The sequence below is a fragment of the Ptychodera flava genome, chromosome 17 (genome assembly GCF_041260155.1).
Source record: "Ptychodera flava strain L36383 chromosome 17, AS_Pfla_20210202, whole genome shotgun sequence".
Classification (NCBI taxonomy): domain Eukaryota; kingdom Metazoa; phylum Hemichordata; class Enteropneusta; family Ptychoderidae; genus Ptychodera; species Ptychodera flava.
Window position 1 is genome coordinate 24,940,205 of NC_091944.1, and position 26,107 is coordinate 24,966,311.

At 37.3% G+C, this 26,107-nt stretch overlaps 1 protein-coding gene across 2 annotated transcripts in view; it reads left to right on the forward strand.

The window, feature by feature from the left end:
* LOC139115858 (glycine receptor subunit alpha-2-like) overlaps positions 1-26,107 on the forward strand; it is a 145,843-nt gene that overhangs the window by 14,259 nt on the left and 105,477 nt on the right. Inside the window, exon 1 of one of the 2 annotated variants that reach the window (XM_070678260.1) lies at positions 19,097-19,226. The exons of the other annotated variant lie outside the window; for it this stretch is intronic. The gene's annotated coding sequence lies outside the window, so the exon portion shown is untranslated. Of the gene's footprint in view, positions 1-19,096; positions 19,227-26,107 lie in introns of those variants that run through there. 2 annotated transcript variants of the gene reach the window in all.

A 26,107-nucleotide genomic window follows, 5' to 3' on the forward strand; every position in this document is an offset into this window, starting at 1 on the left:
TGTATGTATGTATGTATGTATGTATGTATGTATGTATGTATGTATGTATGTATGTATGTATGTATGTATGTATGTATGTATGTATGTATGTATGTATGTATGTATGTATGTATGTGTATGTATGTATGTATGTATGTATGTATGTATAGTATGTATGTATGTATGTATGTATGTATGTATGTATGTTGTATGTATGTATGTATGTATGTATGTATGTATGTATGTAGTATGTATGTATGTATGTATGTATGTATGTATGTATGTATGTATGTATGTATGTATGTATGTATGTATTTATGTATGTATGCATGTATTAATGTATGTACTTGTATGTATGTACATGTATATATGTATGAATGTAATACTTTTGAATGTACACTCAATCGGTTGCATTATTTCAGTTTAGCGTTTTCGATATTCAAAAGGACGGTCAATTGTATGTTTTCTGCCATTAACTGCCTCACACGTTCGGTTACTTCGCTGTACTTTTGCACTTACAAGTGATGCGTTAAAATATCTGCGCCTTATGCGGAAATACCAAGGTGTAAGCGTTTGTACTGGGAATTTAACACATGCGAATTAATGACCGAAAATAAGCGCGTCTGAAGGTCAAAAGAAACTCATGGAACGCATCCTGTTATTTACTTTTATTGCCAGTGTATTTGATATTGCCTGTGGACTCCATTTCTGAGAAAAGCCAAGGCGGCTTTTTAGCTAAAATTAGCCTGAGGTTATGTCGGCGATATTTGCGTTGAACTTGATGAAGTGTCCGAGTCATTGCACAAGCGAGTTTCTGGTACAATGTACGTCACCACAGAGATAGCTGATATAAAATCTTGTTGGGCAGCAGACCTATCAGCTAGTCTCGAGAATAATATGCAAGCAGAGCGAGACGAAACATTTCTTTTCATAATCATCCCGAAAGAACAGATAAATTGTAATCTCTCTCATCATCCAATGGCGGGAGGGTTTAGATATCACAAACCATAATTTCAATGTATGTTTTAGTAAAAGAGATAGACCTACTGCCGCGTGTAATGGCGGTTTTTCACGATTTCGGAGTCTGATAGTGTCGATTTAGGAAACCCTATTTCGATGTGGACTGACACATATTATAAAGATGGATTGCAGTTATCACGCTGGGTATTAGGAAGGAAGATGTAAGCCTAAACAGCTAACCGAGCTATTGTGGGTCATTCGGTCACTCAATTAGCATGGCGTTTTTACTGAAATGAGACATGTCAGGCAACACTAACCTTCGTCAGTGTTCACCGTGTAATCGTTGGATATTTTTATTTTGAATCATACGTTCCATGTAGTAAAGGAATAACAGTGATTATGTGGCTATACTGTTCAGTAAACAGAAAGTACATTCCCACCTTATAATTTATTCAATATTTTGAAAGTATTAAGAGGTCTTGTTAATTTTCCCTCGGGCGTATATAGTGATGGCATTATAGAAATATATCCTAAGTTAATAGTAATTTATTTTTTTGCGTTTGAAATACATTACCGACGGAGAACACTAATTTTGATATAAATCGCTGCGTTGCTAAATTGTGTTTGATGAGGAAAAAGTTAACAACTGGTAGCTTGGTTACACTAGTAAATACGCTGGCTATTCCAAACGTGCCTTTGTAATCGTAAACTGACGTCGTGAAGTACTGAATTACATGAAGTGCCTTAATATACCGTCGACCAATTAATGCTCTTGCCTCTGTACAACGAAATGGCAAGATAGTCTAGTTGCAAAACTAAGCCTATTACAGATGTCGCAATGACGTACTGGCTATGATGTATTTTCTGCATACACGGTGTGCATCACTATCTATTCTGGCAGTCACCGCTGATCAGTTGTTTTCTTCACAGCGAATTCACAGCGATAATTTCCCTGTACATGCATATGTGTCAAAGGGTTTTCACTGTCTGCCATAACCTGAACAGTTCCGTCATCAACGCATTATTCAGTGTTGTATTTCCTACTGGCGATTTGAAGTTACATCCTTTTCGACTTCACTTTGTTTAACACATTGTAGAAATTGAAAAGGGGAACTTTCATTATGCTATGTTTATTTGGCACGGAAAAGAAACCGAGGAAAACTTAACTCTCTGATATTTACTGCATGTCTTTAACGTATATTGAAAGAAAGACATTCAGTATCAAACACCACAAAGAAAGCCATGAATTCTTTATGTTTGTCCCCTTCTTCACCTCATTAAGTCAGTATGGTATTATTACAACCTTCTGAAGTCACAACTATAGATTTCAGTAGCTGTTTTTTTTTCAATAGAATCCCTGGATCACAATAATGACTGAAACGAAGCATTAGAGCAATTCTGTGTTTTCGTTCATCTCGCAAAAATGGACGGCACATGGAGAAATAAAGGCACACTTATGAGGATAAAAGCTTTGTTAGACAGCCGTGCTGCCAGGCTCGGCTATTCCAACAATGCTATCGCGTCACTCTGCATATATAATGTATGATGCTGAGTAAGATTCCTGGGACACAAATTTAAGCCAACAACAAAGTATTTCATGAACAGAAGAAAACGACACAAAAGTTGCTAGCGTGACTCGTGGATGACATACCCTTGTCATTGTTGCTCTCCAATGTCTTGTAGATGTCGCTGAAAGTTATGAATCGCTCGATCAATCGATTCCCATAGTGATCATCAAAAGTGAAATGAAATATAATTTAACTGCCTTTATGAATCTTAGATACAGAAAAAGCAATCAAATATTGATAGACCGCTATAGATTGACAACACCAAGTCTAATACGTCAATCATTTGTCCAGTATATAATACATGTATGGTCGCAAAAAATTTAGTTAATGTTTACCAGATATGAATTATGGCACATGAACGAAAAAAATAAACAAACAAAACAACTGAAAGAAAACATGCCACTCTAGCGTTTTTAGACAGGGTAACAGGTCTTCTCAATATTCCTCGTTTTTTCGAAGTGTTTGAGAAACTGTATGGAATCGTAAATTGCCCTTAATATCTTTCATTTCTTCGATTGCAATTTTTACGAATTTAAAGTTGAAGATTTGCATTCAACAGTTCACGGTTACTAGTATTCCTATACCCAGAATGCAATTACACGTTCCACATGCATTGCATGACACGGAAGTAACATCAAGGAGCAAGTATTTGAACATTAAGCTTTACATTTGTCGAATCGAGAAGATTATTATCCAAAGCGATGACATTGAGCTAAAGTCATGGTCATAAGATTCTATATATCGTTTTCTATTTTTTTCTTCGACCTGTTAAATTATTTATTTACCTTGAATGACACGGGTTATTCGACCTGTTTTGATGTCATATTGACCGCGATCGATTCGGTGCGATGCACAAAAAACTAATCATCTCACTCAACACATTTCAATTTGACATCAAAGAAAAATCAACCAGCCGCAAGCACAATATAAATGAAAACGCAATGTCAAATAGCAAACAACAAAATTGTTTCGATTTTCCTGACCATTTCCTTACGTATCAGATCTAAAAGATTGACCAAGAAGATCAGTGGGCTGTTTATCTATTTATTGTCCTGCTATGTATTAAGCGTGAAAAAACAAATTCCAACGATTTCTGGATTATACAGGAGTCGTTTGGCTTGTGACAAATATTCTCAGATACAAGTACACTAGAAATAAGACTAAAGGAATGGTGATTTTAATTTGTAATCCTTAATTTACATTCTTATTATCTATTAACCATAATCGATTTTTATAGTGAAAACGTTGATCTGTTGTTTGCATTCTGTCTACATTCAGGTAGTATGCGCCTCGAAAGTGAAAGACAAACTTTTGCTCAAACTTTCCCAAATGAAACCTTTAACAGTTCTCTTATCAAATCTACAATAAAATTCAGGGGTCACCTGCAAAATTTGGAACAAGCGACAACAAATTACCAAACATTTTGCCATATTTGAAATTCAAAATGACTGCCATCCCTGTGTTAACTCTACGGGGTAAAAATAAAATTTGGATTTTCGAAAAACTTAGACAGTAAGGCTTAGTATTTCTTTTTCAAAGAACTTTAAAATGAACCCTCACAAGTGGTAGATCAAAATAGGATTGTAGAAATTTGAGAATCCGATGTCTGTCTCCGAGGCGCGTTCTACATTTACAATGTGTAAGATGAGCCTATTGATATTGTTTCCACTAAAGTATATTTGAAATGTCAAGTTGTAATTTCCAGGCCTTGGCATTATGAGGTACTTATCACGTGAACGGTCACGAAGCAGCCGTTTTTTTCCTGGGCTGATTGGGGGAAAAGATTAACTCTTTCTAACTACCGACGGTGGTCAGTGGTCTCGGCAGTTTTGTTTGTTGCATTATTTGGTCAACCCTAACCAAAGTGTCTCGGCGTTAAAAAACTAGTAGACTAACCCGTCGATGCTATTTTTAGGCCAGTCAGGCCTTTTGAACTTTTGAAAGCAAAACTTTTTAAAAGTTCTCACAACAACGCAAAGCAACGTTTGAGCAGAAATATCGCAAAAAACTTTCTCTCAGAAATGAAAGAAAACCTTATTAGATATAGCCTGATATGAGGTCATTGTCCCCAATGGTCGAACAGATGCTTGATATTTTTTATTTATTCATTGAGAGCTTTCCAGCAATGCTGTTGTGAGAGTCACTCAAAAAATTCCCTAAATTTTTGTTGATTACTATAATGGTTACAATATTATAATTTTTCATTTCTTAATATTTATATAAACTTTTTGAACCAGAAAATCGCCGAGGTTCCTTTTCTGTCGTATCAGTAGTTATAGTGTTCTTAAAATAATAGCAATTGGTTTGTTTGTTCCAATGCATGATAAAATGATATTAACTCAAAAATTAACACCTGTCCAAACATCCCCGTCGTACTTCCGTCGACAACTGACAGCCATCTGGGCAGGATACATGCCTGTACCATCTGCTTATGAAATGCTATCACACTGTACACAGGGGGAAAATAATGTATTCATTGCAGATGGCGTCGGTGAGTATTCAAATAATCAAGTAATTGCACGAAAACCAATTCATTTTTACACAAATGTGAATCCAGCTGTAGCTAACCCATAAAATGCCATGGGACAAAACAACATGATGGCACCAGATGTCGCACTGGTCTAAGTATAGCAGTTGTATATTTGGGCGAAGACAAATGACAGTTTAATATTTCTTTGTCAACAAGACTTTCTAGCCTATGTAATGTCGTTCTATTTGACACGCTAAATTTGCACAGTTCTTCAACCTGTTATTAAATGCAAACTGTTCCTCGTAAGGATCTCTCTCAGCTTTGTGTGAAGCTGACAGGCATTCGTGATGTGTGAAGTGCCTTGTTTATGATACATTTCACACGCACGATTGCTAGAACAGAGTGTCCTTCACTAACAAGGCAGTCATACTGTGGAGATACCCTACGGAGGTAAAAATTCCGTTGTCTCCTGCAGAATTCTAAACGTGGATGACTGTAAAAACCACCTGGAGGGGTGACCAATGCGCAATGCATCATGTCACAAATGTATACTTTACAATTTTGTTCCTTATACATAGGAACTACACAGAATATTGTTATCGGGAAGAACTGTTTGCAATGCAGCGGAATTCAGGACGATATAGCTTACCTTCTGCGCCCGTAAAAAGAGTCTCATCTTACGTTAATGAAAAAGTCATCAAGGTAACCTTGTAAAAAGCAAACGGAAAGTTCCGAAATCACAATCCACTTTCTGTAAATTATAACACCCACTTCGGCAATTAAGGGTCCATGATTGTATCGCTCGTGGTGTTGATGGAAATACACTGTAAGATTAATCAATAAACGAGCTCTGTCAATGAAGATAAGACTTAGTTACTCAGATTTATTCAAATGTAAAGCTGCCGACAGGGCTGTAGAACTTTTATGAGCGTCGGGGAATAGCCCTGATTTGTTTGTGAAGCACTGCATGTCGAGTATTGGTAAGGGTATTCAAGCGAGAATCACGTCCTGTTCAAGAACAGGGTAAACGTATACACGTGCTGGACATGAGCACTTTCATCACAACCTGATCCACGCCTCAGATTTTTCCATAAGCATTTAAGTCGAAGATCGGTAAGGGTATCTGGTTATTGTGAGTTAGGGTCTCTGGGAAATTTTCGCCTAATGTACGTTAAATGGCATATTTATGGTTGATCGACGCAGAGATTCTCTCGTAAAAGACTTTATGCTTGATAAAAAAGCATGATATTGGCAGGGATAGATCAATGTGAACGAATCTTTATCTCGTGGCCCCATAACACAAGTAAAAACACATAAAACACCGTGACGGTCCTACCCTTGTAGTTTGAGCGGATCGATGTTGTTTCCACTAAAAGATATGCGACTATGTGTCATTCAAAGAGCACGCAAGAATTCACATGACAGGGGAAAGACATAACATAATTGCCCGCTTAGCTCGTTCGTTTTGATATTGTATCGCCACACTCTTAAAAGACATCAACAGTATTTAAAATGTGTGTACGGTTAAAATGTCATGTCTACTCGAAATCTCTGAAATCTGTCGTACTACATTTTTTTAGCATGATTGATAAATGTAAAAAGAGGAACGAGGCTCTGCCACGTTCAGCGGTCCAGTCGGAGCAAAAGAAAATACGACAAAGACTCAGAGTGGTTTTCTTCTCTTTACTAACTAAAGATATATGAAGCCTAACGATTTTACATAGTGTTTCGTGGCATTAATATATATTGTCTATGTGCTTAAGTCGTCAAGAGCGCATGCGTAAGTTTCTCAGTATCGTTTGCATAAGCGTAAAGTTTGTAACGACCGTGTTATTCTAGCATGATGTTTTAATTATCTTTCCTATTCTGTAAGTGCCTATATATAAGTGAGAATTGCATTTTCATTTAGAGAGCAACAACCATCATTTAGTTTATTTTTCTTTCCTTGTAACGAACTAGAACAAAGAAGCGGACATCTTTGCAATAGGCTAGCAAATACAGTACTGTGCTCGTTTACCCTATCCAATATTGAAGTCATTCGGCAATCTACACTTCGAGGTATTCTTGTAAGCAATCTTCACATTTTGACCGAAATTCTCAATTTGCCCGGAGCTCTCGCGAAATTGGAGTCCATATACGAAGAACTAATGGAAAGTCAGTGGTCAGCTATTTTGGGTTTGTGGCTGATGAAAGAGCACTTTGATAGATAAGTAGGTGAGTGTAATACAAGAAACGATAATTGACAAACAGTACGCACAAATCAGTAAACCATCCAAGCTAGCTAGTTGATGACATGGACGAATTCGAACCTTATAAAGATGCAGGAAGACAGACGGATCGGCAGCTACAGGCAATAAGGCAGACAGAAACACGGATAGACGGACAAAGATACGCAGATTCATAGATGAATGCACAGATAGAGTACAATATATATATATATATATATATATATATATATATATATATATATATACACAATATATACAATATTGAATAGATACGTAAAGACGGTGATACATGGAAAAATGATAGATAAATAGATATATGCATACAAACATACATAGATACGTAGATACAAAGATACTGATAGATAGCCAGATAGCTAGATAGCTAAATAGCTAGATAGCTAGATAGATAGATAGATAGATAGATAGATACATACATACATACATACATACATACATACATACATACATACATACATACATACATACATACATACATACATACATACATACATACATACATACATACATACATACATATCACAGACAGACACTGTCAGACAGACAAATAGACAAACAGAGACAGACATATATACAAACAGACAAGGCTGATGTACAGCCTACGATATCGAATGAAAAGAACATACAATGTTTCGAACTTATCCCACAGTCTGGACACAAGAGCACGAGTTAAAATATGTACATGACGTCAGTTATTATCTTTGCACTGGGCACGACCTGCGAAAAGTACCTTTATTATTACCATGATGCCTTTAACATTGGTAGTAATCTAGGAAAGAGTCTATTGGTTGTAAAGAAACGAAACCTAAACTTTTTTCACGGAAAGTTTAAACATGATTGAACCTTAGGGTTTGGAGGGTTGTTGAGCCGGCGAGCTGTGTGTGTTTCAAATCCACAGTTGTAAAATTCACCTTGTCACTTACATAGTGAAACACCATCAATCTTGGTACAGGGTTATAAAGATCACCGTTTATCGATATTTGCTGTGCAAATATACCAAGCTCCCTTTAACAGAAACGGAATTACATTCGCAGAAATCGCGATATTGCATCTGCAACGGCGGTAACCCCAATCACAACGCAATCAAGAGATACTCACTGTTTTTTTTCCCGTGGCCACCTGTTTTAACGGATCACCGGCATAGCGTGACCCGAAACCAATTACTCCGTCGAAGGAAGCGGAACGTGTTATTAGGTAGCTATTCGGGCATGATGCCGGATCCGCCGTGACGAGCAAGTTTAGTATCAGTAAAAGCGAACACGGCAAACGTCATACCGATTGCACAGAGTGAAATATACAAGAAGTCCATCATTTGCAAGGAAAGGAAACACGATCGACCCTGGCAGGGTCTTTACACTGATATTGATGTTGCTGCCGTATGTATCGGAAGCCCTATCGAATTTTGATCATAGAGCACAGAGGGGTGACGTAAATAAGTATCGAAAAAAGATAAAGAGATGTTAACCCTTCGCGCGATATTAGTATAAAATCAATACACCGCAGGATAAATTGAGAACTAATGTTTCGACTTGCCTCGCTGCCTTTGTCTCATTGTATCTGTTTGTCTCACGGTATCTGTCTGCCTCTCTTCCACCCCTGTCATTGTCTTTGTCTCTGTCTCTGCCTGTCTCTGTGTCTGTCTCTCTGTCTCTGTCTCTCTGTCTGTCTCTGTGTCTGCCTGTCTGTCTCGCTCTGTCTCTCGGTCTGTCAGTCTTTGTCTTTCCCTTCTCCGTCTCTCTGTTTCTCATTGTGTCTCTGTCACTCTGTCTCCCTTTGTCTGTCTGTCTGTCTGTCTGTCTGTCTGTCTGTCTGTCTGTCTGTCTGTCTGTCTGTCTCTCTCTCTCTCTCTCTCTCTCTCTCTCTCTCTCTCTCTCTCTCTCCTCTCTCTCTCTCTCTCTCTCTCTCTCTCTCTCTCTCTCTCTCTCTCTCTCTCTCTCTGAACGTTGGTAATCTCACCGCGATTAACATGTGAATGAGGAATGAGCTCCTCTATACAGAAAATTCCAGTGCTCATCTGCAGAGACTCTTCATTGGTATTGTTACCGACACGTACTTTTCGTTTTGTTATATCTTGTGGCGTCGCTTCTCAGGCCCACAAAAGACTTTGTGATTGAATAAAACCAAGCATCTTTTGCAAAGTCGGCACCAGTGGAATTCAAAATCCAAGGGATTTAAAACTCACAGTTACTTCTCGTCTCTTACCAAAGTGAAAATTGGCTTTATTTCGTTAAAAGTTCAAGGAATAGCTGTTGAGATTGGTGACAAAAATTGAGATGGTCAAACGTTGAGAAATCTTTACTATGAGATTCTCAATATCTCCATGGGGTCATCACCTTGTTGTTTTAGTCTTCGTCGAACTGTACACCTAATGGCGTAAGTCGATACTCGAGGCAATCAGAGGATTTCTGGGCTTTGCTTTACAACCTACTTCAATACCTAGATCTGAATTATTTACACCGGCAAAGTCAGACATCACACGGCGGTGAAAACCACGCTTTATAGGATTACGCGATGTTGTTTTGTGGCCTCTCAAATCACTGAGGTTGCCACAGATCGGACAACTCCGCCAGTACAAAGTAGCATCGCACGATTTTTTTTGTTTCCACTTCTCGATTAAATTGCAAAACACGCGTCACTACAGAAGAAACCTTTTCTAGTTCAATTTTTCATGTTTTCTTCTCCGGCCAAGTTTTTCTTTTTGAGTAATCATCGACTGGTAGACGTGACTCAAACAGGCAAAATGTTATTTACGACGGACCGACTTGACACGTAGGTCTTGGAGATGAAGAGCTATGAGCTCAAAATTATCCACTCTAAAAAGAGGCGACTCTCTACTTTGTTAAAATTATGTGCTCTCCACATTGATTCTAGCGGGTTCAAGAAGGGCACAGAAACATTGCTGTTTCTTAATTAATGTCGATTTTAACGCCCACAGACAAACAGAGAAATATGGCGCCAAAATATTTGCAATTGTCGTGAGCAGACTCCGCGGGGCTCTCAGTAAATGGCCACGCTTCATCGCTTAGTCAGCTCGGAAATAACAACGCGAAGGCGACCAAGTGAACGCTCGCTAGTAAGTGCGCGAGCATGGTACAAAATTAGATGTCGACCGAACCGAAACAACGGAATAACCTCCGGACAACGCCGTACCTTGTAACGCTGAGATCGCAGACTTCGGTTCCTCATGTGAGTGAGTCTCCTCCGGCAAGACCTTATTCCGCGAAACGTTCGACCTGTAATCGCTGCCTTTTAAGAGAACCGAATATAACCTACGAGGAATTCATTTATATAAGTACAAAACATGACAAAACCGCACGCACCGTTCCTGAAAGCTTTTAAGACTCGCAACAAAATCTTGCAATGCAACGTTTGAAAAAAGACCACGGCAAACATAAAGATCTAATTATGTGCACAGTGTCACAATAATTGAAGCTTGCAAGTGATTTTTTGTTGTATTTAGAAAGATTCTCAGTGGAAAATCCATTTCACACACACTGAGCCTGTAAAATACATGAAACGGTAGGGCTCAGACAGTTGAGAGTTTCTGTGAGTATGGCAAGATCACTGCACTGACACGTTTTCCCTTATTTGAGCACGATGTAATTTTCTGTGGACATAGCGATCTGAAAAGGGCCCTAGTTGGACGACTTCGCCGCCTGGGAATACCACCGCAGCGAAACGTGACAACAACTCTCGCGAGAACTAACAAGGTAGCCCGGAGAGCGTTTAAAAGATTCATATATTTACGACCGCGAAGGAAAACACAAAGTGCGAACATTTCAAATATTTACAACCGACAGCGAAACGCCCGCAGTATATATACACATAGAACACCCTGCAGAAGTGTGGATGTCACACGTCTTGCGAACAAAGACCCACGACAAACAGACAGACATGACAATTTTTCAGCATCCCTTTTTATCATCCCTGAAATGTGTGCGAAGGGCGCGCAAAGATAGCGAAAACGACATTGCTTCCCGTTAATGGCAGAACTGTGTTGATGCCACGGGGGATAGAAGCCAATGCAATAGTAATAAAAAGTCTTTTATTGCATTTCATTGACGAGAGAAATTTCTCACCGTATAATTCCATTCACTTACACTAGTAAAAGTGACGTGGGCATAGAATCTTGATAATGGCCAAAGTCTCCAAGTAAACCTTCCTCTGCGCCTCGAAGAAAACTTTGTGTTTCAATGATGGCATTTCTGAATAAAAAATATGAGTAACTGCGATATTACGTCAACTTTGGCTCCCCTGTTTACTGACAAGTTGTAGAAGTTGACATCCGGGTTAAAACACCGTCAGATTTTGCCTCATTTGGCTACTGATAAAGCGTTTCTGTCGTCAGAGTCAGTATGCGCCTCGAATTGAAAGACTTAAACTTCACATCAAACTGACCTTCATCCATTCTCTTGCAAAATCAAGAAACGCATTCAGGGGTCACCGTCGCCTTGATTTTTTGAATATTTGAAATTCTTAATGGCTGCCATACCTGAGTTAACTTAAAGGAGTAAAATGAATTTCCAATTTTCACCTGGGATAAGACGGTGAATATTGTGCTTACCCTTACAGTTTCAAAATGAGCTCACACAAGAACAAAGTATTGTAAAAATTCTAAATTCGGAATATCGGTTCCAATTGTCCATTCTACCTTTATACAAGTCTTAGACTATTATTTAATCCTACCTAAGCTTAAGACACGTTCATCGACATGGATGATTTTCGAAATACCACACAATAACAGAAGAGAAAAATGAATATTCTAAGAGAGAGAGAGAGAGAGAGAGAGAGAGAGAGAGAGAGAGAGAGAGAGAGAGAGAGAGAGAGAGAGAGAGAGGAGAAGAGAGAGAGAGAGAGAGAGAGAGAGAGAGAGAGATCTTCATTAAATATGCAAATGAGTTATCTATTAACTTAACACTGCTTAGTGCTTAACGCGACAATTACAAATTTATCGGATAAATATCTGTAGCAAGTTTCACCAAATTTGGTGCAATAATTTTGAAATTATATCACAAATTTCAAAGTTCATTTTATATGCAAATAATTCCTCTATTAACTGCACACTATTCAGATTTCTCTAGGATCAGTACCTGCAGCAGATTGCATCAAATTTGGCGCGGTTATTTGGAATTATATGACTAATTACAAAACTTCATTAGGGTGGCGCTGCATGTTGCCAACACAGTTTTTTCAAAGCAATATTTTTCATTAAAGATGACAAGGAAACCCCTCATACTATATATTTTCAAAATGTAGAGATTCTAAAGTTTAGTGGGTAGAAATTATTTTACTCGAAGGATGAAGTGAGTATATATTTGGGGTAAAAAACCTCAATTTTTGTATTAATGATAAAAATTAATTTAAGTCAAAAACTTAACGCTATTTTCTGAAATGTAATATTTCACTACAAAGAACAGTATATGTAGAAAACGACTATTTTATTTTGCATTATCTATCCTCATTCTCAAATGGTAGGGGTTGAAAGACGAACCACTCAAAATGTGGTTAAAATAAAGATTACCAAAATTTAAATGCCTCTTATTCAAAATGTAAGAACTTTATTGCCAAACAAAATAAGTATTTTGTATTATAGTATTTATAATACATAATGTGAAAATTTCAGGAAATTTGACGAAGCCAGAGTGGAGTTAAAATTCGTGGGAAATTTTGGAATTAGGAGGAAAAAGAAGCCAGGAAATCGGGTGATTGGCATACATTTGCATAAATTAACACTTCTTTATCACGCAATTTACGACTGTTAGACAAGCTAAAGGATGAACTCAGCCAATATTTAAATTTTGGATTTACAAATTAATTAAAATTCAATAAATATCTGCACAAAGGTGACTTTTGAGCAAAATACGTTGTGTTGGGTAAGCGCCCCTTTAATATGCAAATGAGCTATTTATCAACTTGACACTGTGCAATGCTTCTCAGTACGGTAAGATATCTATCAGATCAATAAGTGAAGCAGGTATATTCAAATTGGATGTAGGGATTTCGGAGTTATATCGCTAATTACAAAAGCTCCTTGAATATGCAAATGAGCAAATAATCGACATGACACTCGCAGTATCATCAAAATTTTCTAAGATTGTCATTTGTGAAAAGTCTCATGAAATTTTGTACAGTATTTCTTTATACATATCAACTCTGTCATCACTAGCTGTTTGTATAGGAAATCATCACATGGAAAAGAATAATAGTTCATAACTTCAATAATATACACGCCACACTAACCAAAATCTAATCAGTTCTTGCGATTAGCTTACAATACCTGTCTACTAGATCTGACCATAGGGAACAGTTGAAAGGACCCTGGGGTGGGGAAGAGGGTTTTTTGCGCAACGGTTTACCTTATTTGATTTTATTAATTTTGACTGTGATATTTCAAATAAAGAGTTCAACTCCACACCGTCTGACTGCTTTATATATTACCAAGAAGTCCTAATCTCCTTTCCAATTTGTGTATACACCACTGTAATTGCTCCGAAAACATTGCCAACTTGCTAATCCGCTGTCGGTATCAGCGGATTAAGTGATTGAGTCAACACCACAGCCGTCCCACACGCATTAAAATAAGGATCTACGTGTGGGACGGCTGTGGTGTTGACTTATTAAGCTAATCCGCTGATACGCGCAGTCATTAACAAGTTGGCAATGTTTGCGCAGCAATTAGAGTGGTATGTGCACTGGTTGAAGAGGAGATAAGGAATAGACCTTATTCTTAAATGGCGGACGAGATCTCGTTTAGCCCGATAAAGCGCGTGAGTTGTGCTTTGGGGGGCAACTTTACTTCCGGGAAGCCATGCGTGCGTACAGTGCATATGGAAGTCATGGGTGGACACGATTCCTGTAGCGCATATGGCTATTTTAAAAGAAGAGATTAGTCTTATATGTCATTTCACCGATTCATAAACTTTTTAATATTCTGAAAAACAACCCGCCCACAACCAACTCACCCAATTCCAACTCGCCCGATACCAACTCGCCCGATTCCATCTCGCCCGATGCCAACTCGCCCGATACTATTTTGCAATGTTTTGAGTACCTTTTATTTCTGACAACAAATATTGCTAACATGGAGAACCACAGGTGCCGGCTTGAAATATGTGCCAACACGGACAAGTTTTTATTTGCGAATTTCACGTTTTACAGGTATTGAAAACACAGTCAGACAGTTTGGAGTCGAAAGCTTTATTTGAAATATCACAGTCAAAATTAATAAAATCAAATAAGGTAAACCGTTGCACAAAAAACCCTCCTCCCCACCCCAGGGTCCTTTCGTCTGTTCCGTATGATCCGAATTGCATCCGTTCAGTCTTTTTGAGTTATCGTTAAACAGACAGACAGACAGACAGATACGCACACACACTGACACACACACGGACAGACAGACAGACAGAAATCGCTACGACATTAGCTCATGTGTGCGAACACATGAGCTAAAAATAATCAAATTGAAAATTCACTTAATTTGTTTTCGTCTCGAAACGTTAGCTTAATTCAAAACAAATCTTTTAAGGCTGCATTTGGCCTACATAATAAGCACGTAGTCGTAAATATTGCAAATTTAAATTCGGCGAGTTCAAGATAACGTTTGTAATTTTCAATAAATTTATCCCTTCACAAAACCGATTTCTTATGATATTATCTCTCTTGAAATAGCAAGGCTCCTGATTGTACAATTTATTTTCTTGCATACAAATACCTGCATAGTACAGCTGTTGGAATGATAAGAAATCTAATCAAGGGCCCTTTCATTTCACTAAACACTGTCGAAAACAATTTCTGTTTCAAACAGCAGAACGAGCAGACGACATCTATCTCAATTATAATATACAATTTTTCTTCTAGCAAGATTTACCTCTATACTACATAGTGAGAACAAATAAATGAAAAAAGTGGTTTCCCTCTAGGATTCTAACCAAATAAACCCCTGCAATTATGAAAAAGTAGTGAATAAGGCATGTGAAAGTGAACGTACAGGACCTGTAGAATGCATTAAGATTATGTATTCTTCGATACACTTGAAAAACAACGAATATGTTTGTGGTTGCATCGTATTACCATCAGTTATGTTAACAGGATATTAATCAAGCAATATAATATAATTATAAGAGGGATTGAAAATCGATTTTCTTTGCACCTTTGTAGTCGGATTCATGCTTCATATAATTTTTTTAATAGTTTGTTGTTGATGATGACGATGATGATGATGATGATGATGATGATGATGATGATGATGATGATGAATGTATGTTGTCGTTGTTGTTGTTGTTGTTGTTGTTGTTGTTGTTGTTGTCTTTATCCTTATTGCTCTTTTTTCTCTATGTTATATTTTATCAATATTATTGCTCAGTAGACCTTATACATAACAACAGCGAGTCTAAATTTCGTTATGGTAACGAAAAGACATAGCATCCTGACTGAGAGAACGATGTCTTCGATGACATTGTGTAGGTAGTGTCATGTTTTATACGATGTTTACATGACGATCAAGACAACCAGAAGATTGTAGAGAAAATTTACACTTTTATGCATCAGAAGTGACACCTGAGTGAACTTCATGAAAAAGTCAATTGCAAAACCACCGAGGCAGAACTTTACTTCGGTGATATTAAGGTAGAATGCGCTTCGGGACAGATATTTGAACTCTCATACGTTCGCAATACCTTCTTGGTCTGCCATTTGTATTTGTTCATTTTGAAGCTCTAGATGGGAGTAAATAAAAAAAGTGAAAATCCATTCATTTCGCACAGTTTTCCATCAGGGATAGCAGCCATGTTGATTGTCAAATGTATGCAAATTGTAGAGTAATTTGTTCCTCTTGTACCAACATTGGCATGATGACCCCTGATTTTTGTGCTTGATTTTGATTTTGAAAAAAAAAATGGTAGAAAGTTCCCCTGTTTTAGCAAAACGTGAATCTTTCACTTTCGAGGCGTATATTACCAAAATCCTATTTGTTTTTCATTTCCTGGTCTTGACACCATTAGAGTCTCTAAGAGTGGTGACGTCATTTGAATGAATGAAGAAGTGTTTTCTTTTCAAAACTGAAAGAAAGACGAAGGACTCTTATTTTCTCGTCCACGCTGTCGTCACACGCCGACGACAAAGATCAAAGTTTGAAAACATGTTTAAACAAACAAGTCAAAGAGAGCGCGGGAAGCCGAATTTTATTGATTTCATCGTTTTGGTTTCACGGCAAGTTACATATACCTGCATTAATTCTTTGATGTCATATTCTGAGAAAATGTGAACTGAATCTGACAATTACATTTTCACAAATATTTTTTTTTTGATAATGGTATGCAAATCTTCTCTTTCATAATACATTCGAGAACAATGACCTTTGAGGGTGTGTCGAATATTGTGCGTTTGTCCGTTTGTAATGTCATTTATTTGATTATAATTTCGTAAAAAAATATCTTACAATAGGTTTTGAATGTTTTGGACTACCTCGCGACATTTCACATTTGTCACTGTATGACGTATGGTTTATTGACCCTTGAGATGTATCTGTGCGGGAAATCTACAGTTATTGTGTGGTAAACATCGTGTTTTTAAAGTAGCTTTTCAAAGTCGGCCGGAAATGCTGTGTAGACGAAGAGATGATATGTCGGTCGACTCATAAGCATGGGTGAAAATCAACATATTTTGCAGATCTGAACAGCTATTGTTTGTTTGTGTTGGATTTGCTTTAAAACGGTCTTTCAAAAAACATTAAATGGACGCCAAGAACACCCTCTGCGCGGTCCTATTCTGACTCGCAGTTCTGGGTAAATTTTAGCAACAACAATGGTAGGAGCGAGTGTGTGTAAGTGAGGTATTTTCACCGTGTATTGTATTCTGTTGCAATTGCTTTTAGGCAATTCAGAGTAAACGCATGCCTGTGAATAGTTATTGATGGACCATGAACACACGATATCAGTCCAAGAAATGCGACGATTTTCCTCTCCCTTGTACACCAGGAAATATCACGACAAATATGATTTAAAAATATCATATTGCTTTAGAGATAAACTGTACAATTACATAGCACGCATCGCCGACAATATTACCCAAGCACGACGTTTACTACATGCCTACCCTGGGGTAGTAAATGGATAGAATTTACCTATGCCTAAAAACTATAAAATAATTTGTTCTGTGTAAGCATTACATTCAAGCTATGATATATCCATTGATATTGTACAAGGTCACATATTTAATCATAGTAAAAACCTAATATTTATGCTGGCATGGTCAACACGTTTGGTGCTATTTTGCCACATTTTATGATCCTGATTTTGATACACAAGCAAAATAAATAGAAGAGACTATGCATGCACGACATCTCTAATCTCGTTTGTAATGCACATATTTTACATCAGTATGTGCATACATAGATCATATGCATGTAAATGCATAGGAACTAGATACATAGAAAGAATGATTTATTTATACGTAGATAGATACTTTCATATACATTGATGTATACAAAGACAGATACAGACATACATAGACACACATATACATATACATGCAAAGATACATCCATGCATCCATCCATCTATACATACATAGATACATAGATACATAGATACATGGATACATACATAGATACATACATAGATACATACATAGATACATAGATACATAGATACATAGATACATAGATACATGGATACATACATAGATACATACATAGATACATACATAGATACATACATACATACATACATAGATACATACATACATACATACATACATACATACATACATACATACATACATACATACATACATACATACATACATACATAGACACATACATACATACATACATAGACACATACATACATACATGCATACAAGTGAAGAGTGGCTTCATAAAACAAACTGTAAGCAAAGCAAAAGTACCCTACCGCATGAAATTTTTGAACTATCTGGCATACCGTACAAATTATTCTGGCACCGAAGGACTGGAGACACGATGACAGAAATACTTAAAGTGACACAAAAGAGTAAACGCAGTTATAAACACATGCATTTCTGAAACAATATTGCCTGCAATGGTCTCAATTGTTCACGGCGTACATTGTTAGTCACATATCATAACTTTATTTGAGTGATTATACTTGTATCTCATCTGCCTTGACAACCGTGACGGGTACTGGCATTAATATATTACTTATCACGTACCCTTTTGAATCGTCGTCCAGTTATTAATGTAGCTTTGTCATGCAGTACAAATAAGTATTGACTCATTGAGGCATGTAATGCATAAAGGGAAAAAAGGGGTCGAATTAGTTTCTTTAGAAAATGAAGGTACAATATGTTGCCTTTGACAAAACAGTGTGAAGACACCCATTCTTTATTGAGTGGGTCACAATTCTGCTCATGCTTGGAAGTAGATTCTGTCAGGCGGACAGTTTAGCCTGTCGAGGGACACTCCAGGACGGCCGTAAAACACACCGAAGCGGTTGAAGATATGTAGATCCCAGGGGAGCCGTTTTGGAGATCCCCGAGCAACCATATACTTCCCTTGTCACATCAAATGCGAAAACTGACCATTACCAGAGGTAATATAACGTGAACAATATGCTTGCGGAGCACACACGATCACCTTTCAGATCACGCCCTTACCCGGCGAGTGCCGTTTTCCAACGTCAACACGACACCCTCTTTTGTACGTATCACTGAAGTATATCGTGTCAAACTCGCAGGAAAAGAAAGGACATACCGTCGTTTAGCTGTCTTTCCAGACATGGCTATTTATAATGATCAACTATACGTGCAGGAAGAGTACACATGTAATTGTATAGTTGTGTAACCCCCCGTGCGTTGCTTGATAGATGACGAGCCGTGTTAGACGAGTTAAAACATTTGTGGCGCTAGCAGCTTACAGACCGGTAGCGTGTTTAACGTCATCGTCGAGGAGAGCGTTCCAAAAATATCTGTCATACACATTGCTTCACAGTCCATTGGCGCACTTCAATCAAGCTCGCTGACTGACAGGTAGGTCCTGGCGTGACGTAACTGTAAGCGAAGCTAGAAGATCTATTATTCCGCGCTTATACAATTTTGAAGTCTTTTGTGGTAACTTGTATGAATGTCACTACCAATGACATCAGAGGGCGTTTTGACAGTTACGTCAATCAATGCACATCTAATGTCATCTGATTCTACCGTTGATTCCTTAAGATATTCATATATATGTATATATATTTAAAATAACGCCAAGTATTCCTCACAAATTAACTTTTGAACTTCATGCCTCGTTTGAAGTCAGTAAGCAAGTGCTTTACTGGATTTACTTTCCTTGCGAATGATTAGCGAATAATGAAGAAAACGAAGGGTAGAAAATGGAATTTTTCCAAACTTGTTTTGCACTTGTATCCAAGGCGCATCTACACATAACTGTAATTATACATATGGTCACTGTTCAATGATATAGCATGTTTATTTTCTTAATTTCATGCATGATCATGATTAATGCTCCGAAGCGACTCAGCCTATCAGCTCTTAACGAACGAACAAATATGTTTGTCACGATAAATCTCTTTTGATTCTCAACACAACTAAACGGGCGATAAATAGTAGTATTAAAAAACACAGATGGTTTACCCGAATAATACTACTGTTAGGCTAACACGGAGAGTTCGCATTATGTCTGTCTTTGTACGTTGCCCGCCAACTGTTACACTTTTTTTGATATTTCGGTGTAAATACAAATACAAATGGCAGGTATTACTAAACGTTTCAATTAATAGATTGATAAACTAATTGATTATTTTTTTTTAACTTCCAATATGGAAATCTGGTTCCTTGAATTTCGACATGGCTCAAATACATTATATCATGTATTGATTAGACTGCATTATTAAACTGTTACAAGACGGTCGCAAATGTACATATCCATGGACGATTATTTCCGCGCCAAAGTTGACGAAAGCGACATCATAAATCCTCGAAAAGATTCGAAGCCCTCCTTGCCTACAGATGTCTCTACATGTCACAGAGATTATAGAATATTCAGACCATCCAAATTTATATTGAATCGCTTCACTTGTTTACATGTTTTAATAACGTTACCTTGGTACTATTGTGAATATCACAAAAAGAGTTCTTATACAGAGTACATTAATTTAGCACACAATCCCACGTTGGGATGTACACTTTGCAAATTTGCTCGTAAACTCATCACAAAACGCTTTCATTTACTGGTTTCTTGTGAACAGCAACTCACAAGCACACTGTGCTCTAAGAAAAACTCAGCACGCCAGTCATCCTTTGGTATTTTCTGCTTTGGTGCACTTTTTGTAGTACCTAATTGATGACATTTCCGGCCTGATGTTGTACACTTCATTTCAAACATTTTGTTGGAGAGAGAGAGAGAGAGAGAGAGAGAGAGAGAGAGAGAGAGAGAGAGAGAGAGAGAGAGAGAGAGAGAGAGAGAGAGGGGGGGGGGGGAGAGACAGACAGACAGACAGAGATATAGCAGAGAGAGCCATAGAATGTGTAATTGTTGAATTTTTATTTGTGTAGAATTTTTTATTCTAATTCGATGACTGTTGTTGTCCTTCATGTGCCAGAATTAAAATGCTGACCTGAACACAACGCAATAATGGGAAAACGAAGAGACCTTGCTTCAATTTGCATTCGAAAACACAAAATTACACTGAGTGGACAGAGACAAAACTTACTATCACAGAGATTCAATATTTAGACCAGATATGAACTGAATATGCTCACGTGTTTTACAACAGGTTCATTAATAGTAGTGCGCTTCACAGAACAATAAGATATATGTTATCACTATAAGAAGCAGGTTTTTTTCAACATTGCACAGTACTCTCAGATTTTAATCACTAATTACAAAACTTTATTTAATATGCAAATGAGCTGTTAATTAACTTGACACTGCTCAATGCTTCATGGGACAACTAGATATCCATCAGATCAACATTTGTAGCACGTTTCATTTAATTTAATGCTGTAATTTTAGAGTAATGTCACTAATTACAAAGTTCATGAAATATGCAAATAATCCCTAAATTAACTTGACACTATTCAATGATTCATAGCACAATTGAATATTTATCAAATAAATATCTGTATTACGTTTCACAAAATTTGGTGCCGTAATTTCAGAGTTATATACCTAATTACAAAGTTTATTAAATATGCAAATGAACCCTTAATTAACTTTACACTACCAAATGCTTTACAACACAGTTAGATATCTGTCAAATCAGTATATGCAGCAGTTTTCATCACATTTGATGCAGTTATTTCGGAGTTATATGACTAATTATAAAACTTCGTTAAATATGCAAATGAGCCAATTATTACCTTGACACTGTTCAATGCTTCTCAGTACAATTGGATATTTATCAGATCAACATCTGTAGCAAGTTTCATCAAATTTAACGCTGTAATTTTTGATTAATATCACTAATTACAAAGTTCATTAAATATGCAAATTAACCCTTAATTAACTTCACACAAGTAAATGCTCTACACCACAATTAGATATCTGTCGGATCAGTATCTGCAGCAGATTTCATTACATTTGGTGCAGTTATTTTGGAGTTATATCACTAATTACAAAACTTCATAAAATATGCAAATGACCTATTTGTTAACTTGACACTGCCAAATGTTTCTCAGTACAATTAGATATTTATCAAAACAATATCTGTACCCAATTTCAAAGACTTAAGTGCCGTAATTTCAGAGTTATATACCTAATTACAAATTTCATTAAATATGCAAATGAACCCCTAATTAATTTCACACATCTTAATGCTTTACACTTCAGTTAGATATCAGTCGGACCAGTATCTGCAGCAGATTTCATCACATTTGGTCAAGTTATATTGGAGTTATATGACTAATTACAAAACTTCATAAAATATGCAAATGACCTATTTATTAACTTGACACTGCCTAATGCTTCAAAGTATAATTAGATATATATCAGATCAATATTTGTTGCAAGTATCATGAAGTTTGTTACAGGAATTTCAGAGTTATCTCACTAATAACAAAAGTTCATTAAATATGCAAATGAGAAGGTAATTAACATGACACTCACAGTACCATCATAATATTCTGAGATTGTCATCTGTGAAAAGTTTCATGAAATTTTGTGCAGTATTTCTTGATATATGTCTACTCTGTCATTACCGTCTCCATAGGGAAACCATTGTACGGAAAAAAACGATATTGCATAACTTCATTAATATGCAAACCACACTAACCAAAATCTAATCAGTTCTTGCAAGTAGCATATGTTACCTGTGTACCAAATCTGACTTGAATCCGTTCAGACGTTTTTGAGTTATCGTGTAAACAGACAGACAGACAGACACACACACACACACACACACACACGGACAGACAGACAGACATCGCTATGACAATAGCCCACGTGTTTACACACGTGAGCTAAAAATTACAGATTTGTAACGGACGTTAATGTCCGGTCTTGATTCAACATAGAAATAAGCTAAACGAACACATTATTTTGGATTTATAGATCCTGTACAGTACATCTCCAGTTTATATCCTAAATTGGCTAATTGCATGAAGAGGTATACAGAATGTCGTTGGTTTTGATTGCTCATCGTAGTAACTCCAAGCCAAACAGCGCTATTACCGAAGTACAGTGCTCGCCGTGAAATCCAATAATTGTTAATTTCGCGGTGTATCCAACGTTATTGTACATTCCTTCCCGTTCCGACGTGAAATTTCCCGTAATTTGCTAAACGAAGTGCCCCTTGTTGGACTCGCCATTCTGTACAACGCGTGATTTGGAAGCACTGATATACAGGTTAGATTGCCCTCCATAAATTTCCTTTTACTGACATCCCCGGGGTTTTTACGACCTGTTTTCGTAATTTTCTTTTGATTAATTTGCAATATAAACACCCTTGATTCTAATATTACGATGGCCTGTATCGACATTCCGTTTTCAAATTACTGCGGAGAGAATGAAAGACTCGCAGATCAAGAATTTGATTGCCTTTTGCCAAATGGTGCCGACGGATGCTACTGCGGCACTTTTTAGTTTTTATATTTCGCTTTGTGTTTCTTGAATATTCCTACTGTCCGTTGTCACCATACGTTAACTTTAAATAGGATCATTTTACAACGAAAGCTACAGTAAAGTAAAACGTTTCCTTAATAGTTGTTATTGGGAATCAGAATATTAACGATAATGGAACCGGCAAATCAAATCTTTTAGCCTTTCCTGTTTATGATGTTTTTTAACAATCATTAGAATAAAAACTGGTCAACAGTGATTTATGTTCCCTACGTGTTACGGTGCAATCAGCAATGGGTGTGAATGGCTAAAAAGTAATCATACAATTATTTCCATTGATCCATTTCTCACCTGCCGGCTCTTGTTGACAGCATACATTTCAACGCGCTGGCAATTAATGTTTACAACATAGTAGAACCATACACCGTGTTCGGAGGCAGTTTCAGAGCACTCTTCACGGTCACTTTGGGTCACGAAACTGACCAATCATGCTCGGTGTATGGAAATTTCTGAAGGCCTTGTCAACGTATCTTAATAATCAAATATTCGTGAATATTTTCAAAATGGGACTTTGCACAGAAACTTACATTGATTTGCTTTGATTTTCTCGATGAATGGCAGGTGATACCTCATTCTGAACCAATTTGGGTCACTCGGCATCGTGAATCATTTTCAAAGTACAGGAATGTAAATTTGTATCGCTCCAAACAAGCTGGATACGACGAACGGTTACAATATAGTACAAATGAAGATACATACAAGCAAACCCGGCCGTTGTTGTTTTATATATTTCACATTTGCTTGTCAATGTTCCTGGGCAAGCCGGTCTCTCACAAACAAATCTTCTGAAAGCAATTGTATTCTCATTTATTTGTTTATGTTATATATGATAGAAGAAAAAGGATCTGTGATAGAAATAAAGGGATTTTTGATACAAATAAAGGGCTCCGTACCGTACTGACCGTTAAATTTTATTAACTTGGCTCGGGCGGGAGAAAAGCCTGTTAATTTTTAGCTTTCGTCACGCTCTCGCCCTTGTCTTTTAATAAACCTTGTCGGTCTGCCCATGGCCCCTGACGCTTTGTATTACATGAAAATCTATCCTCTTCGTTATATTTTGCAAATGTTTATGAATATCTCTTCTGTTATTGTGAACAAGTCACGGGCATGAAAACCTACCGTAGGCCAACGTCGAGTTTATGCGGTGAAGGTTTCAGTGACGTGTCCCTATTTGACCAAAAAACGTGTCTTGGTTTTTTGACACGCAGAGCATGCACAATGTAATACTTAATATATATAATTACATACAAAATTAACATTACTGTTTATATTAACTCATTAAAATAACGGAATTTCACGTCTTCGGAGACATTCATGTTCACGCTCAGTTAACTTCTATCTATCTGTCGGTCAGTTTATTATCAGTCAGTCATTTTCTCTAAATTGAATTGTCCATTTGAAAGACCCTGTATACTATAAACTCCAGTATAAACCTTGGGAGGTTCTTGTTTAAAGGTTCCGAAAGACAAGTTTACCGGCAAAGGTTCGTGACTAATTCAGTCCAGTAAATATTTTGAAGGGTAGTCGTACGTACAAATATTCAGTTCCAATATGTGCGATTTAAGTATTGTATCAAGTATAAGGCAGACACGGATTGCGCATGCGGACAACTGCAAATAAGCTTTTGATAGAAAACGTCATCCAGTGCCCACCAGTTTCGACATCCTAGATTAAGTTCCCAATTACAGTATAAGTGCCTGTTTTTCTACTTGTACGGGAATGAGGTGTCTTGTGTGGTAAACGAATTCGTTCGCTGTCGTTGATAATTGCTCATTCGATCTGCTTCTGGTGCTTGTTTCGCCGAAAACGATAAGTGACGTCACAAGGCGTCTGCTATCTCGAGAAAAAAAGCAGACAAATTTGATTGGTAAATTGTGGCTGTTATCTCCTGTTAAAGTTTCAGCAATTTGCACATCGGGGTATCGTACATGTGTGTTCTTGTAATGTTGAGGTTTGGATGAATTGCTTCAAGATATAATCTACATATAGTCTCGCCACTGTAATAACTGAACTGCTACTCAAGGGTCTAAGTAAATGTATACTTACTAAGGTTAACGGCGAACTGTTTTGATTTTGTCCGTTTACTTACAGGTATACTGTCACCTGTGCCAATTTTGCCACAGTAACCATGGAAAGAGAAAATCTAACCAATCACAGATTTTAAGCGGGTGGCCGCTTTTTAAAAACAGCGCCCTCACACGGGCATTTTGAATACCAAGGAACGCCCCTTTGACCATACATCGGCATATTTAGATTACAGGTGACTGTTTACCTTTAATAATTGTTGACTGATTTTCAAAGTGTTCGCTCTCTTTCACTTTCATTGACAAGGTCAGTTTATGGCAGTTTACGGCTGTAAAATTGAAACCGCTAGCATCGTTGTGGTATTATTGAGTAACGCACTGATCAAATTGGTGAATGGTGAATACCATTGGTTGGCTAATGCAAAAAAAACCCCCCCAAAACAAAACAAAACCAAAAAAACCGAAAAACCCCCAATCCCCCCCAAAAACAGAAATGTGTTCACAGAATTCGAACGGTTAAATATTTTCCCTATATTCAGCCTTCGCATTAAAGTACTTTAACAGCTATTACCGATGTCAATCAGCGTAAAATCAACCCCGAGTTAGAACGCCGTTGCAATTTTCCGATGAACAAACAGTGGAAATGGACGCAATAACTTGGAATGTGACCCTTGCAAAAGTGCTGTATGAACTTTTAAACTGTAGACCTCAGAGTTATTGGTTACAAACAAAGGAAACACGGAGATCCTCTTTTTTTCCCCTCG